The sequence below is a fragment of the Schistocerca piceifrons genome, chromosome 6, assembly GCF_021461385.2.
Source record: "Schistocerca piceifrons isolate TAMUIC-IGC-003096 chromosome 6, iqSchPice1.1, whole genome shotgun sequence".
NCBI classification, from domain to species: Eukaryota; Metazoa; Arthropoda; class Insecta; order Orthoptera; family Acrididae; genus Schistocerca; species Schistocerca piceifrons.
The window spans coordinates 411,583,261-411,596,022 of record NC_060143.1 but is presented as its reverse complement, the minus strand read 5'-3'; positions in this window follow the sequence as shown (position 1 = coordinate 411,596,022).

The window sequence follows — 12,762 nt, the reverse complement described above, 5'->3', positions numbered from 1 at the left end:
CAAGATTATGCCCGTTTGCACACGACCACAGTTTCCACTGCCTGTCTTCGCACTTGCCAAAGCCTACCTTGGCCAGGAAGGCCGCTACATCTTACCCCAGTGGAGAATGCTTGGAGCATTATGGACAGGGCCTTCCAACAACCAACAGGACAGAATTTGGCACGATATTCTTCTGGAGGATATCCAACAACTCTGTCAATGCCAAACCGAATAAGGGCTTGCAAAAGGCCTGGAGGTAGAATAAACTGTTACTGACTTGCTCAATTTGTAAAGCTCTTTGTCTCGAATAAATCATTTACTTTTCCCGATTATATTAATTTATAATGCAAGTAAGTGAATAAACAATGTTATTGGTATGTCCCTCTTAAAATCAGCTATAGAATCATCACAAGAAACAACTCATATTTATTCGTTAACTAGTTAACTGAAGGCGTCTCTTGAAATTTGATCCATCAAGAAGAGCTCTGCTTCCAAAGTAGTCTTGCGTAGTTTCTGCCGCTCCAGACAATACACTTCCGTTCATCTCTAGCAAGCTGTAACAGTGTCTTGGACGACCTTCCCACCTAGTAAGGACTTCATTTTGCGCAGATGTAAATATCAGTAACGCCTCCGCAGCATAATGGAGTCGAATTAGAGAAGTCGTTATCTGACTCGGCGCCAGCAGTCTGCCGCGAATGGATCGCGCTGTTTGAATAAGGTATTGATTCTATTCCGGCGAGAAAGAAAGAGGAGCATTGCGGAACGTCCCGGGCGCCTCGCAGTCCGCTGATCCTCTTTGTTCGCGGGGCCTTTGTTCTTCCAGCTGGCAGTCTCTTTGTGAATTAAATGACTCCAGCCGGGGAACCTTAGTCTGATATCATTGTCTGCGAGGGCGGGCTAGTTACCAGCTGTGTGTATATTCGCTGCCTTTGATCCGCTTCTTTGCGAGCGCTGGCCCGCGTTCATTTGTTCCCTTACGCCGTCCCTTATGTTTTCCATCTTGCTCGTTCTCTTTCCCCTTTCAGAGTCATTTTGCTATCGAAGTATCCCTCTCTCTCTCTGTCTCTTTCCTCTTTCCTTGTATCTCCCACTTCGTGTACGAAAGCCTCTTACAGAGCTTCTCTAACCCTGCAGAGAATTCGCTACTGTCGTCTCGCGACTGTGTTGTCACATTAGGTGCTGCGTTTAACGGCGTTTTCCACCGATAGTAATGTTTCTTGACGAAGTACTAATGCGATAAAAGAAGCTGATACTCAATGAGTGTACAACTCCCATCTTTGAGTTCATACATCCCGGTTATCTTTGTCCATCTCAATTTTTTCTTCGATGTCACATGTTCTGCCATTTTGAAAGCGTATCTAGATTAGGACCTCCGGCAGTCGCAAATTATTTTCATTGTTCTTTTTCTGTCCGCTCTATTGTTTCTTAATTTTAATTAAGAATTAAAGTCTGTTTCTTCTCAGCTTTTGCTTCTCATGTTCGTATTTTAATATTACTCACTGAACCTTTCTTTTATTTCCATCATTCCTTCTTCGACGCATAGAACCAAAAGACTACATCCTTGTCTTACACTCTGCTTAATCCGAGCACTTCGTTCTTGATCTTCCACATTTATTATTGCCTCTTGACATTTGTACGTGCCTTCCTATAATTTTCCCGAGTTTTCCTTAGAGTTTGACGTTGTCGAACGCTTTTTCCCAGTTGGTAAATCCTATAAACGTATTTGTATTTTGATTTTTCTTCAGTCTTGCTTCCGTTATCAACTGCAATGTCAGAACGACCTCTTTGGAGACTGTACCTTTCCTACAGTTAAACCGATCGTCATATAACACATGCTCCATTTTCTTTTCTACATCTACATTTACGTGATTACTCTGCTACTCACAATTAAGTGCCTGGCAGTGGGTTCAATGAACCACCTTCAAGCTCTCTCTCTACCGTTCCACTCTCGAACGGCACGCGGGAAAAACGAGCACTTAAATTTTTCTGTGTGAGCTTTGATTTCTCTTATTTTATCGTGATGATCATCTCTCCCTATGCAGGTGGGTGCCAACAGAATGTTTTCGCAATCAGAGGAGAAAACTGGTGATTGAAATTTCGTGAGAAGATCCCGTCGCAACGAAAAACGCCTTTGTTTTAATGATTGCCACTCCAATTCACGTATCATGTCTGTGACACTATCTCCCCTATTTCGCGATATTACAAAAGCTGCCCTTCTTTGTACTTTTTCGATGTCACCCGTCAGTCCCACCTGATGCGGATCCCACACCGCAAGCAATACTGCAGAATAGGGCGGACGAGCGTGGTGTAAGCAGTCTCTTTAGTAGACCTGTTGCACCTTCTAAGTGTTCTGCCAATGAATCGCTGTCTTTGGTTTGCTCCACCCACAATATTATCTATGTGATCGTTCCAATTTAGGTTATTTGTAATTGTAATCCCTGAGTATTTAATTTAATTTACAGCCTTCAGGTTTGTGTGGTTTATAGCGTAATCGAAATTTAGCTGATTTCTTTTAGTACTCATGTGAATAACTTCACACTTTTCCTTATTCAGGGTCAATTGCCACATCTGATCTAAATCGTTTTGGAAGTCGTTTTGATCATCTGATGATTTTACAAGACGGTAAATGACAGCATCATTGCAAACACTCTAAGACGGCAACTCAGATTGTTTCATATGTTGTTAATATAGATCACGAACAGTAGAGGGCCTATAACACTTCCTTGGGTAACGCCGGTTATTATATCTATTTTACTAGATGACTTTCCGTCTATTACGACGAACTGTGACCTTTCTGACAGCATATCACGAATCCAGTCGCACAACTGAGGCGATACTCCGTAGGCATGCAGTTTGGTTAGAAGACGCTTGTGAGGAACGGTGTCGAAACCCTTCTGGAAATCTAAAAATATGGAATCAATTTGACATCCCCTGTCGATATTACTTATTACTTCATAAGTATAAAGAGCTAGTTGTGTTTCACAAGCCAGATATTTTCTGAAACCGTGCTGACTATGTGTCAATAAATCGTTTTTTTTCGATGTACTTCATAATGTTCGAATACAGTACCGGTATATGTTCCAAAACCCTACTGCAAATCGAGGTTAGTGATATAGGCCTGCAGATTACTCCTACTTCCCTTTTTGGGTATTGGTGTGGTTCAAATGGCTCTGAGCACTATGGGACTTAACTGCTGAGGTCATCAGTCCCCTAGAACTTAGAACTACTTAAACCTAACTAACCTAAGGACATCACACACATCCATGCCCGAGGCAGGACTCGAACCTGCAACCGTAGCGGTCGCTCGGTACCAGACTGTAGCTAATTATGAAGCTATTTTATCAGCGTACTCTGAGAGGAACCTGAGTGGTATACAATCTGGACCGGAAGCCTTGCCTTTGTTAAGTGATTTAAGCTGCTTCGTTACTCCGAGGATATCTCCTTTTACGTTTCTCATGTCGGCAGTTGTTCTTGATTGGAATTCAGGAATATTTACTTCGTCTTCTTTTGTGAAGGAGTTTCGAAAAACCGTGTTTAATAACTGTGCTTTAGTGGCACTGTCATCAGTGACTTCTCCGTTGTTATCGCGCAGTGAAGGTATTGATTGCGTGTTGCCAGTGGTGTGCTTTATGTATGACAGAATCTCTTTGGATTTTCTGACAGATTTCGAGACAGAATTTCGTTGTGGAAATTATTAAAAGCATCTCGCATTGAAGTACGCGCCATATTTCGAACTTCTGCAAACCTTTGCCAATCTTGGGGACTTTGAGTTGTTTTTTTTTTATTTCACATGCCTTTTTCGTTGCTTCTGCAACAACGATATGACCCGTTTTGTGTACCATGAGGGATCAGTACCATCACTAATTAATTTATGTGGTATATATCTCTCAATTTCTGTCGATACTATCTCTTTGAAAACATTCGACAACTTTTCTACACTTACATGATCAGATCCGAAGGAGTGATGACTGTCTCTTAATAAGGCGTTGAGAGCATTTTTATCAGCTTTTTTAAACAGATATACTTCACGTTTCTTTTTGATGGTTGTAGGTGTTGCGGTATTCAGCCTAGCAGCAACTGCCTTGTGGTCGCTAATCCCTGTATTCGTCATAATACTTACTAGTTGACCAGGATTATTTGTTGCTAAAAGGTCAAGTATGCTTTCGCAACCACTTACGTTTCGAGTGGGCTCATGAACTAATTGTTCAAAATAATTTTCTGAGAAAGCATTCAGTACAATTTCGGATGACGTTTTATGCCTGCCGCCGGTTTTAAACGTATAATTTTTCCAGCATATCGTGAGTAGATTAAAGTCACCACCGACTATAATTGCATGAGTAGGGTACTTATTTGAAATGAGATTCAAGTTTTCTTTGCGCTGTTCAGCAACTATATATTCTGAGTTGGGGTGTCGGTAAAACGATCCAATTAATAGTTTAATCCGATTGTCAGGTATAACCTCTACCCATACTATTTCACACGAACTATCTACTTCAATTTCGCTACAAGGCAAACTACCTCTGACAGCAATAAATACTTCACCACCAACTGTATTTAATCTATCCTTTCTGAACACTGTTAGATCGTTTGAAAAAAATTCGGCTGAACTTATTTCCGGCTTTAGCCAACTCTGTACGTACAACTATTTGAGCTTCAGTGCTTTCTATTAGGGTTTGGAGCTCTGATTCTTTCCCAGTACAGCTACGACAATTTACAACTACAATAGGAATCGTTTCTACAACTACCTTACTGTGTTTTACCTGCCCACTTTTAGACGGACGTCCCTTCTGTGGTTCCCTGAGACCCTCTAACCTAAAAAACGGCCCACTCCCTTCCACACAGCCCCCGCTACCCGTGTAGCCGCCTCGTGCGTGCACTGGACTCCTGACCTATTAAGTGGAACCTGTAAACCCACCACCCGATGGTGCAAGTCAAGGCATCTGCAGTCTACACGGTCACAGAACCGCCTGAGCGTCTGATTTAGACCCTCCACTCTGCTCCACACCAAAGGACCACAGTCTGTTCTTCGACGATGCTGCAGATGGTGCGCTCCGCCTTAATCTCCGGAATCAAGACTGGCAGTCTTTACCATTTCCGCTACCCGCCCGAAACCAGACAGAATCTGCTCCGATCCAAAGTGACACACGTCATGTGTACCGACATGAGCCACCACCTGCAGTAGGCTGCACCCTGTACTCTTCATAGCATCCGGATGCAGCCTTTCCACATCCGGAATGACACCCCCGGAATGCACACGGAGTGCACACTGGCTACCTTCCCCTCCTGGGCAGCCATGTTCCTAAGGGTCCCCATTACGCGCCTAACGTTGGAGCTCCCAACTACCAGCAAACCCACCCTCTGTGAATGCCCAGACCTTGCGGGCCGAGAAGCTTCCTCTGGAACAAGGTGGACGTCTGCATCCGGCTCAGACACATCGGCAGCCACAGATAACGCCCGAAACCTGTTCGTCAAACGATCCAGGGAGGCCCTACCCTCAGCCCCTTGGAAAGTTTTTCGCTGCCTGCCAGACTTTGGAATGATCTCCCACTCGACCACGGGTGAGGGGTCAACCTCAGTGCAGGCAGTACCCGGGGAGGTCACAGCAGTGGGCCGATAGGAGGACACTGGGATGTGCTCGACGTCCCTCGCATCCCCACTTTCGATCCCCCACAGTGACGCCCCTTGGCAGCAGCCTCAAGCTGTGTGACGGAAGCAAAAGCAGCCTGGAGCTGTGAGCGAAGGATCGCCAACTCAGCTCTCATCTGTACACGAGAATCACATTTCCTATCCGTTACTGCAGTCGCTTCTGTTTGAAGCTCGTAAAAATATGCAACAAACGAACGGTGTACTAGCGTTATTAGTAGCAGGAACTAGTGGTGCTGCTATCGCTCGTGGTCTAACCAACACTGAGCTGTTCTAACCAAACAAACAAAAGCCCCAAACAAACAAAAGCCTGTACGATACGTGGGTCGAGGGTCCATTCTTCTCTATATTATTCTTGTGAGCAACTTTGATACATGAGCTGTTACGCAGATTGTGCGATAATTCTCGCAGTCTTCGGAAGCGTGTGTAACATTTTTCGAAAGATGGTATACCGCCAGACTCATATATTCTACACACCAACGTGAATAGTCATTTTGTTGCCTCTTCTCCCAATGATTTTAGAAATTGTGATAGAATGTTATTTATTTCTTCTGCCTTATTTGATCTTAAGTCTTCCAAAGCTCTTTTAAATTCTGATTCTAACAGTGGATCCCCTATCTCTCCTTTTCCTGTTTCTTCCTCTATCACATCAGACAAGTCTTCTCCCTCAGGAGGCTTTAGATGTACTCTTTCCACATATCCGCTCTCTCCTCTGCATTCAGCAGTGGATTTCCCTTTGACCTCTCAATTTTATCCCCCTTGCTTTTAATTTCACCGAAGGTTGTTTTGACTTTTCTGTATGCTGAATCATTCCGACAGCCATTTCTTTTTCGTTTTCTTCACATCGCTCATGCAGCCACTTCGCCTTTGCTTCCTGGCAGTTCCTACTTATTCATTACTAAGTGACTTGTATTTCTGTATTCCTGAGTTTCCCTGAAGCTTTTTGTACCTCTTCTATTCATCGATCAACTGAAGTATTTCTTTTGTTACCCATGGTTTTTTCACGGTTACCTTCTTTGTACCTATGTTTTTCTTTTCAACAACTGTAATTTCCTTTTTACAGATGTCTACTCCTCTTCAACTTAAATGGCTACTGAGCTATTCCTTATCGCAATGTCTATAGCCTTAGAGAACTTTAAGTGTTCTCCATTCCTTATTACACTTCTTTGCGCATTGGTTCTTTCTGACTAATTTCTTAAACTTCAGCCGATCCTTCATCACCTTTAATTTGTTATCTGAGTTTATGTCTGATCTTGGGTACGTTTTACAATCCAGTATCTTATTTCGGAAACTCTGTCCGACCATGATGCAATCTGTATGAAATCTTCCCGTCTCTCTCTACCTTTTCCAAGTATATCCCCTCCTCTTGCGATTGTTGAACAGAGTATTCGCTATAACTGCCTGAAATTTATTGTAGAACTCAACTAGTCTTTGTCCTCTCTCATTCCTAGTATCAAGCCCATATTTTCCCGTAACCCTTTCTTCTACTCCTTCCCCTACAACGCCATTCCAGCCCCTCATAACTATTAGATTTTCATCTCCCTCTGCGTATTGAACTACCCGTTTAACACCCTCATATATTTTCTCTATCTCTTCATCTTGAGCTCGAGACGTGGGCATGCATACCTGTTCTGACGAGAACAATCCTATCAGCCCCATCACTGAACTATTCACAGTAACACACCTCTCTGCCCCACCTTTCTATTCACAACGAATCCCATTCCCGTTATACCATTTTCTGTTGCTGTTGACACTTTCTGTTGCTGGAGACATCATCATGACACTTTTTCAATTACAGCCCACATGTCCTGTGAATACACAATATGTGTCTTTAATGCTGTGGTTTCCATTGCCTTCTGCACCCTCATGCCGTTGATCAGTGCTGATTCTTCGTCCCTTTGGGACAGGTTCCCACTCCAAGGTGAAGAGAGTGCCTGAAACTTTGTCCACTCCTTCGCCCTCTCTAACAAGCCCGATGGCAGAATGAGGGTGAGTTCTTATGCCAGAAGTCTTCGTTGCTGATTTTTATTGAAAATATAAGCGGGTGCTGGGTTCGAACACCGGGACGAAGATGTTTTCAGTTCGGATCGAAGACGCTATCCGTCCACTATAGGTCTTAGGTAACGACAGCTGTATTTGTGCTGACACCTGCCTTCTCAGTGCATCCTTGTCATTTTTCAAGATCCTTGCTCTATTTTGCATATGTTCACAGTAGGTACATTCGAATTGCCGTCAGAAGTGCAGTACGACATTCAAATTGCCAGAGGTTAAAGAGAGGATTTACAATGTCTCTCTAAGCGACCTGCTGATTAGAAATGTTACAAACGATTCATTCACTGACATTCCTTCACCGTCTCAGCTGTTAATTATTGTCAAATTCGATCACTTTACTAAATTTTTTATTGCTACAGGTGCGACAGGAATCACGTTCGAGGGTAGGAAGATGTTTAATTTTTTATCTTTACGAAAAAACTTTCAATTTGTAAAAAAAATCTTATATTATGAGTAACGTGTATAGTGTTAATGATTAAGTAGCAGATAGTAAGTAAAATTCAAAGACTGTAGGCCTATATATGAAACATAAAAAGGAAAATCTCTGTTTCTAATGAAACAAATGGTTTTAGAAGGAAGCAGAGACTTCCTCTTCTTGCGACTCACTTCTGTTTTGACATTCGATGCAGTAAAGAGGTATGTTGTCGAAATGTCTGTGATATTGACTTTTTATGGTGTAATGATATTTTGATTCATAGATACCGGGTCTGCAATCATCGTAGCTATCCTGTTAATATCACCACACTGAATTTGTATAATGATTTTATATTTTTCGTGTAGATGTTTCATTAGACTGTGTTCACATTGTTTGCTGGCAAAGCGACCGACTGGTTGTAGCACAGTGTCGTTTAAGTATTTTATTCTCCATATGTCGAAACTAATATAATAATTCCAATCCCAAAGAAAGCAGGTGTTGACAGATGTGAAAATTACCGAACTATCAGCTTAATAAGTCACAGCTGCAAAATACTAACACGAATTCTTTACAGACGAATGGAAAAACTAGTAGAAGCCAACCTCGGGGAAGATCAGTTTGGATTCCGTAGAAACACTGGAACACGTGAGGCAATACTGACCTTACGACTTATCTTAGAAGAAAGATTAAGGAAAGGCAAACCTACGTTTCTAGCATTTGTAGACTTAGAGAAAGCTTTTGACAATGTTGACTGGAATACTCTCTTTCAAATTCTAAAGGTGGCAGGGGTAAAATACAGGGAGCGAAAGGCTATTTACAATTTGTACAGAAACCAGATGGCAGTTATAAGAGTCGAGAGACATGAAAGGGAAGCAGTGGTTGGGAAGGGAGTAAGACAGGGTTGTAGCCTCTCCCCGATGTTGTTCAATCTGTATATTGAGCAAGCAATAAAGGAAACAAAAGAAAAATTCGGAGTAGGTATTAAAGTTCATGGAGAAGAAATAAAAACTTTGAGGTTCGCCGATGACTTTGTAATTCTGTCAGAGACAGCAAAGGACTTGGAAGAGCAATTGAATGGAATGGACAGTGTCTTGAAAGGAGGATATAAGATGAACATCAACAAAAGCAAAACAAGGATAATGGAATGTAGTCTAATTAAGTCGGGTGATGCTGAGGGAATTAGATTAGGAAATGAGGCACTTAAAGTAGTAAAGGAGTTTTGCTATTTGGGGAGCAAAATAACTGATGATGGTCGAAGTACAGAGGATATAAAATGTAGGCTGGCAATGGCAAGGAAAGCGTTTCTGAAGAAGAGAAATTTGTTAACATCCAGTATTGATTTAAGTGTCAGGAAGTCATTTCTGAAAGTATTTGTATGGAGTGTAGCCACGTATGGAAGTGAAACATGGACGATAAATAGTTTGGACAAGAAGAGAATAGAAGCTTTCGAAATGTGGTGCTACAGAAGAATGCTGAAGATTAGATGGGTAGATCACATAACTAATGAGGAAGTATTGAATAGGATTGGGGAGAAGAGAAGTTTGTGGCACAACTTGACCAGAAGAAGGGATCGGTTGGTAGGACATGTTCTGAGGCATCAAGGGATCACCAATTTAGTATTGGAGGGCAGCGTGGAGGGTAAAAATCGTAGAGGGAGACCAAGAGATGAATACACTAAGCAGATTCAGAAGGATGTAGTTTGCAGTAGGTACTGGGAGATGAAAAAGCTTGCACAGGATAGAGTAGCATGGAGAGCTGCATCAAACCAGTCTCAGGACTGAAGACCACAACAACAACAACATGTCGAAACTGTATGTCTGTTTTTATGAAGTCCGATCGAATACTCATTACCACTTCTTGCGTGGAAGTCATAATAGTATTTTACTGCCATCGGGCCTTCAAACAGTGATGGTGCTCAGTAACCAACATGGCCTGATACACCGAAAGAGTGATGGTCTAAGTGCTTAAAAGTAATAATGTTTAAATATACTACAAAAGTTAAGAGTGCACTGGTGTGTGTAAAATTCCTAAGCATACCATATCATCGTATTTGTAATGTGTCTTTCCTGAGGCAAACGTATACTCATGAACAGTACATTTTTTTAATTATTTTAAATATTTCTGTCACTTTTATGTGCCAGCAGGGAAAGTTACGTTACATGTCATAAACAAAAAATAAATTTCAGAAAAAAAAGAAATGTGTTTATGTTCCTTCCACAGATCCTAAATGATATGAAACACAAGAAAGTGGGATAACTCAAACATCTGAAAAGTTTTTCTATTTAAAAATTAAAATCACACAATAACAACAAAATATATACACACTGAGGTCCATAAGATATTGTCCCTGCTAAGAAATTTGTCAGTGGAGTAGAAGCAGATGCCTGCCAATACGTCCTTTAGGTCTATTTTAAGCTCTACTTTATTAATAGTAAAACATTTTTTAAAACGCTGAAAGATCATTGAAAGTGTATGTTAATGAATAATGGACACCTTTCTGGGCCAAAGTAAGTGATTTAAAAATGTATGCAGGTTATTCACGTATATAGAATAACTCCACTATTGAACTGAGCTCCTGGCTTGAGAAAGAGGACTGTGCAGAAAATTAATGAGTTGTCTCCAGAAATAATTCGTATTAAAATTCCAAGACACCACAGACCTTAATACGAGTATATGACATAAATTTGAACATGATACGCCAACCCGTTCCTGAGAAAAAGGTTCCTTCACAGTCGCACAGAGAAACAGACATACACAGACAACAAGGCGATCCTGTAAGAGTTCCACTTTTACAGACTGAGGCAAGGAACCCCAGAAATGTACTCATATTAAACAGAAGAAGGTTTACTGTAGCGTCGTCTGAAGAATGAGGTCCCACATGAGAGATTATACTTCACCAAGGACAGTCGCTGCCAGACGCAGCAACGAATGAGGAACGTCATCGAGAGTTTCCATACGCCGCTGCCGCCGGAAGATTACTTATGTCAGAGCGCAGCGCCCGTTTCCACACTTTGCAGCCATCGCTTACGATGGCAACATCATCGTACTTCAGATCCAGCAGCGCGATTTGTACTGGATACCAGAACCGCACTTCAGAGTTTGAAGTCAATTGTACTCTAAGATCAGAGTATCATTCTGTATTATCAAGTGATAAATTGTAGTGTTCAGTGACAGTAAAAAACACATAATTGATATTTCTGTGGACATGGATTGTTTATAAGCTAAGTATTGTATTGTGTTGTTCAAGCTTTAATAATGTCATATTAAAAAAGAAAAAAAAGAAAGAAAAGTACCACGGAAGAATTATCCGAATGGGACGGAATTGGTAGATGTGATGTACATGTACTGACAAAGAAAGGTGACTTGGATAATTTATTCAAGAGAATTGCGTCACAAAATGGGCAAGTCAATAAAGCGTTAGTCCATCTCTGGCCCAAATGCAAGCAGTTATTGGGCTTGGCATTGATTGGGAGAGTTGCTGGATGTCCTCCTGAGGGATATCGTACCAGATCCTGTCCAACTAGCGTCTTAGATCGACAGAATACCAAGCTGGTTGGAGGATCCTGCCGATAATGCTTCAGACATCCTCATTTGGGGAGAGACCCGGCGACCTCCCTGGCCAAGATGAGGTTTGACGAGCGGGAAGACAAGTAGTAGGAACTGTCAATCTGTACCTTGGCCTGCGAGGTCGCCCGACCTCTTCCCAATTATGAACATTTCTTGCATTATGGGCAGGGCCCTCCAACCAGTTAAGGGTTTTCACGATTTAATGTGATGATTCGTAAAATCTGGTTATCCGCTTCCCTGTTAAGCCCTTAAATACTGTTTTCCTCTCCGTTGCTTTTATTATTACATCCTATTAATTTATCAATCACTGTTATATTAATTTCGTGTAGATGTTGTTAAACCTTTGTAATTTCTGCTGCAGCACGCCCGGTTGGCCGTGCGGTCTAACGCACGGCTTTACGGGAGGGAAGGAGCACCTGGTCCCCAGCACGAATCGGCCCGGTGGACTTGTGTCGAGGTCCAGTGAACCAGCCAGTCTGTGGATGGTTTTTAGGTGGTTTTCCATCTGCCTCGGCGAATGAGGGCTGGTTTCCCTTATTCCGCCTATGTCGGCGATTGCTGCGCAAACAAGTTCTCCACGTACGCGTACAACACTATTACTCTACCACGCAAACATAGGGGTTACACTCATCCGGGGTGAGACGTTCCCTGGGAGGTCCACCTGGAGCCGAACCGCACAATAACACTAGGTTCGGTGTGGGGCGGTGGAAGGGTGAAGTGGACTGCGGTAGTCGCGTGGGGTTGTGGACCACTGCGGCTGCGGCGGGGACGAAGCCCCTTCGAAGTTTCTAGGTCCCCAGTTCACATACATAACAATACATACAATACAAATTCTGCTACGAGATGGCGCGAGCTGCATCATGTTCACGTCGTCATTTGCTACGGTCCGCTCGCGCAGTCGCTGTTACTCACTTGTGTCGTATACCACTGTAGTGCCCTTAGTGGCATATTTATACATTGTTTTAAAATTTTGACTATATCTGTTATGTATTCAGATGAAAATAGTTTTAATTGTTGTTTTAATGTTTTGACTAGAGCGACGTCACTCAAATTTCCTTTTAACCATATGTGAGTAATTTTGTGCAATTTAATTTGTAAAAATTAAG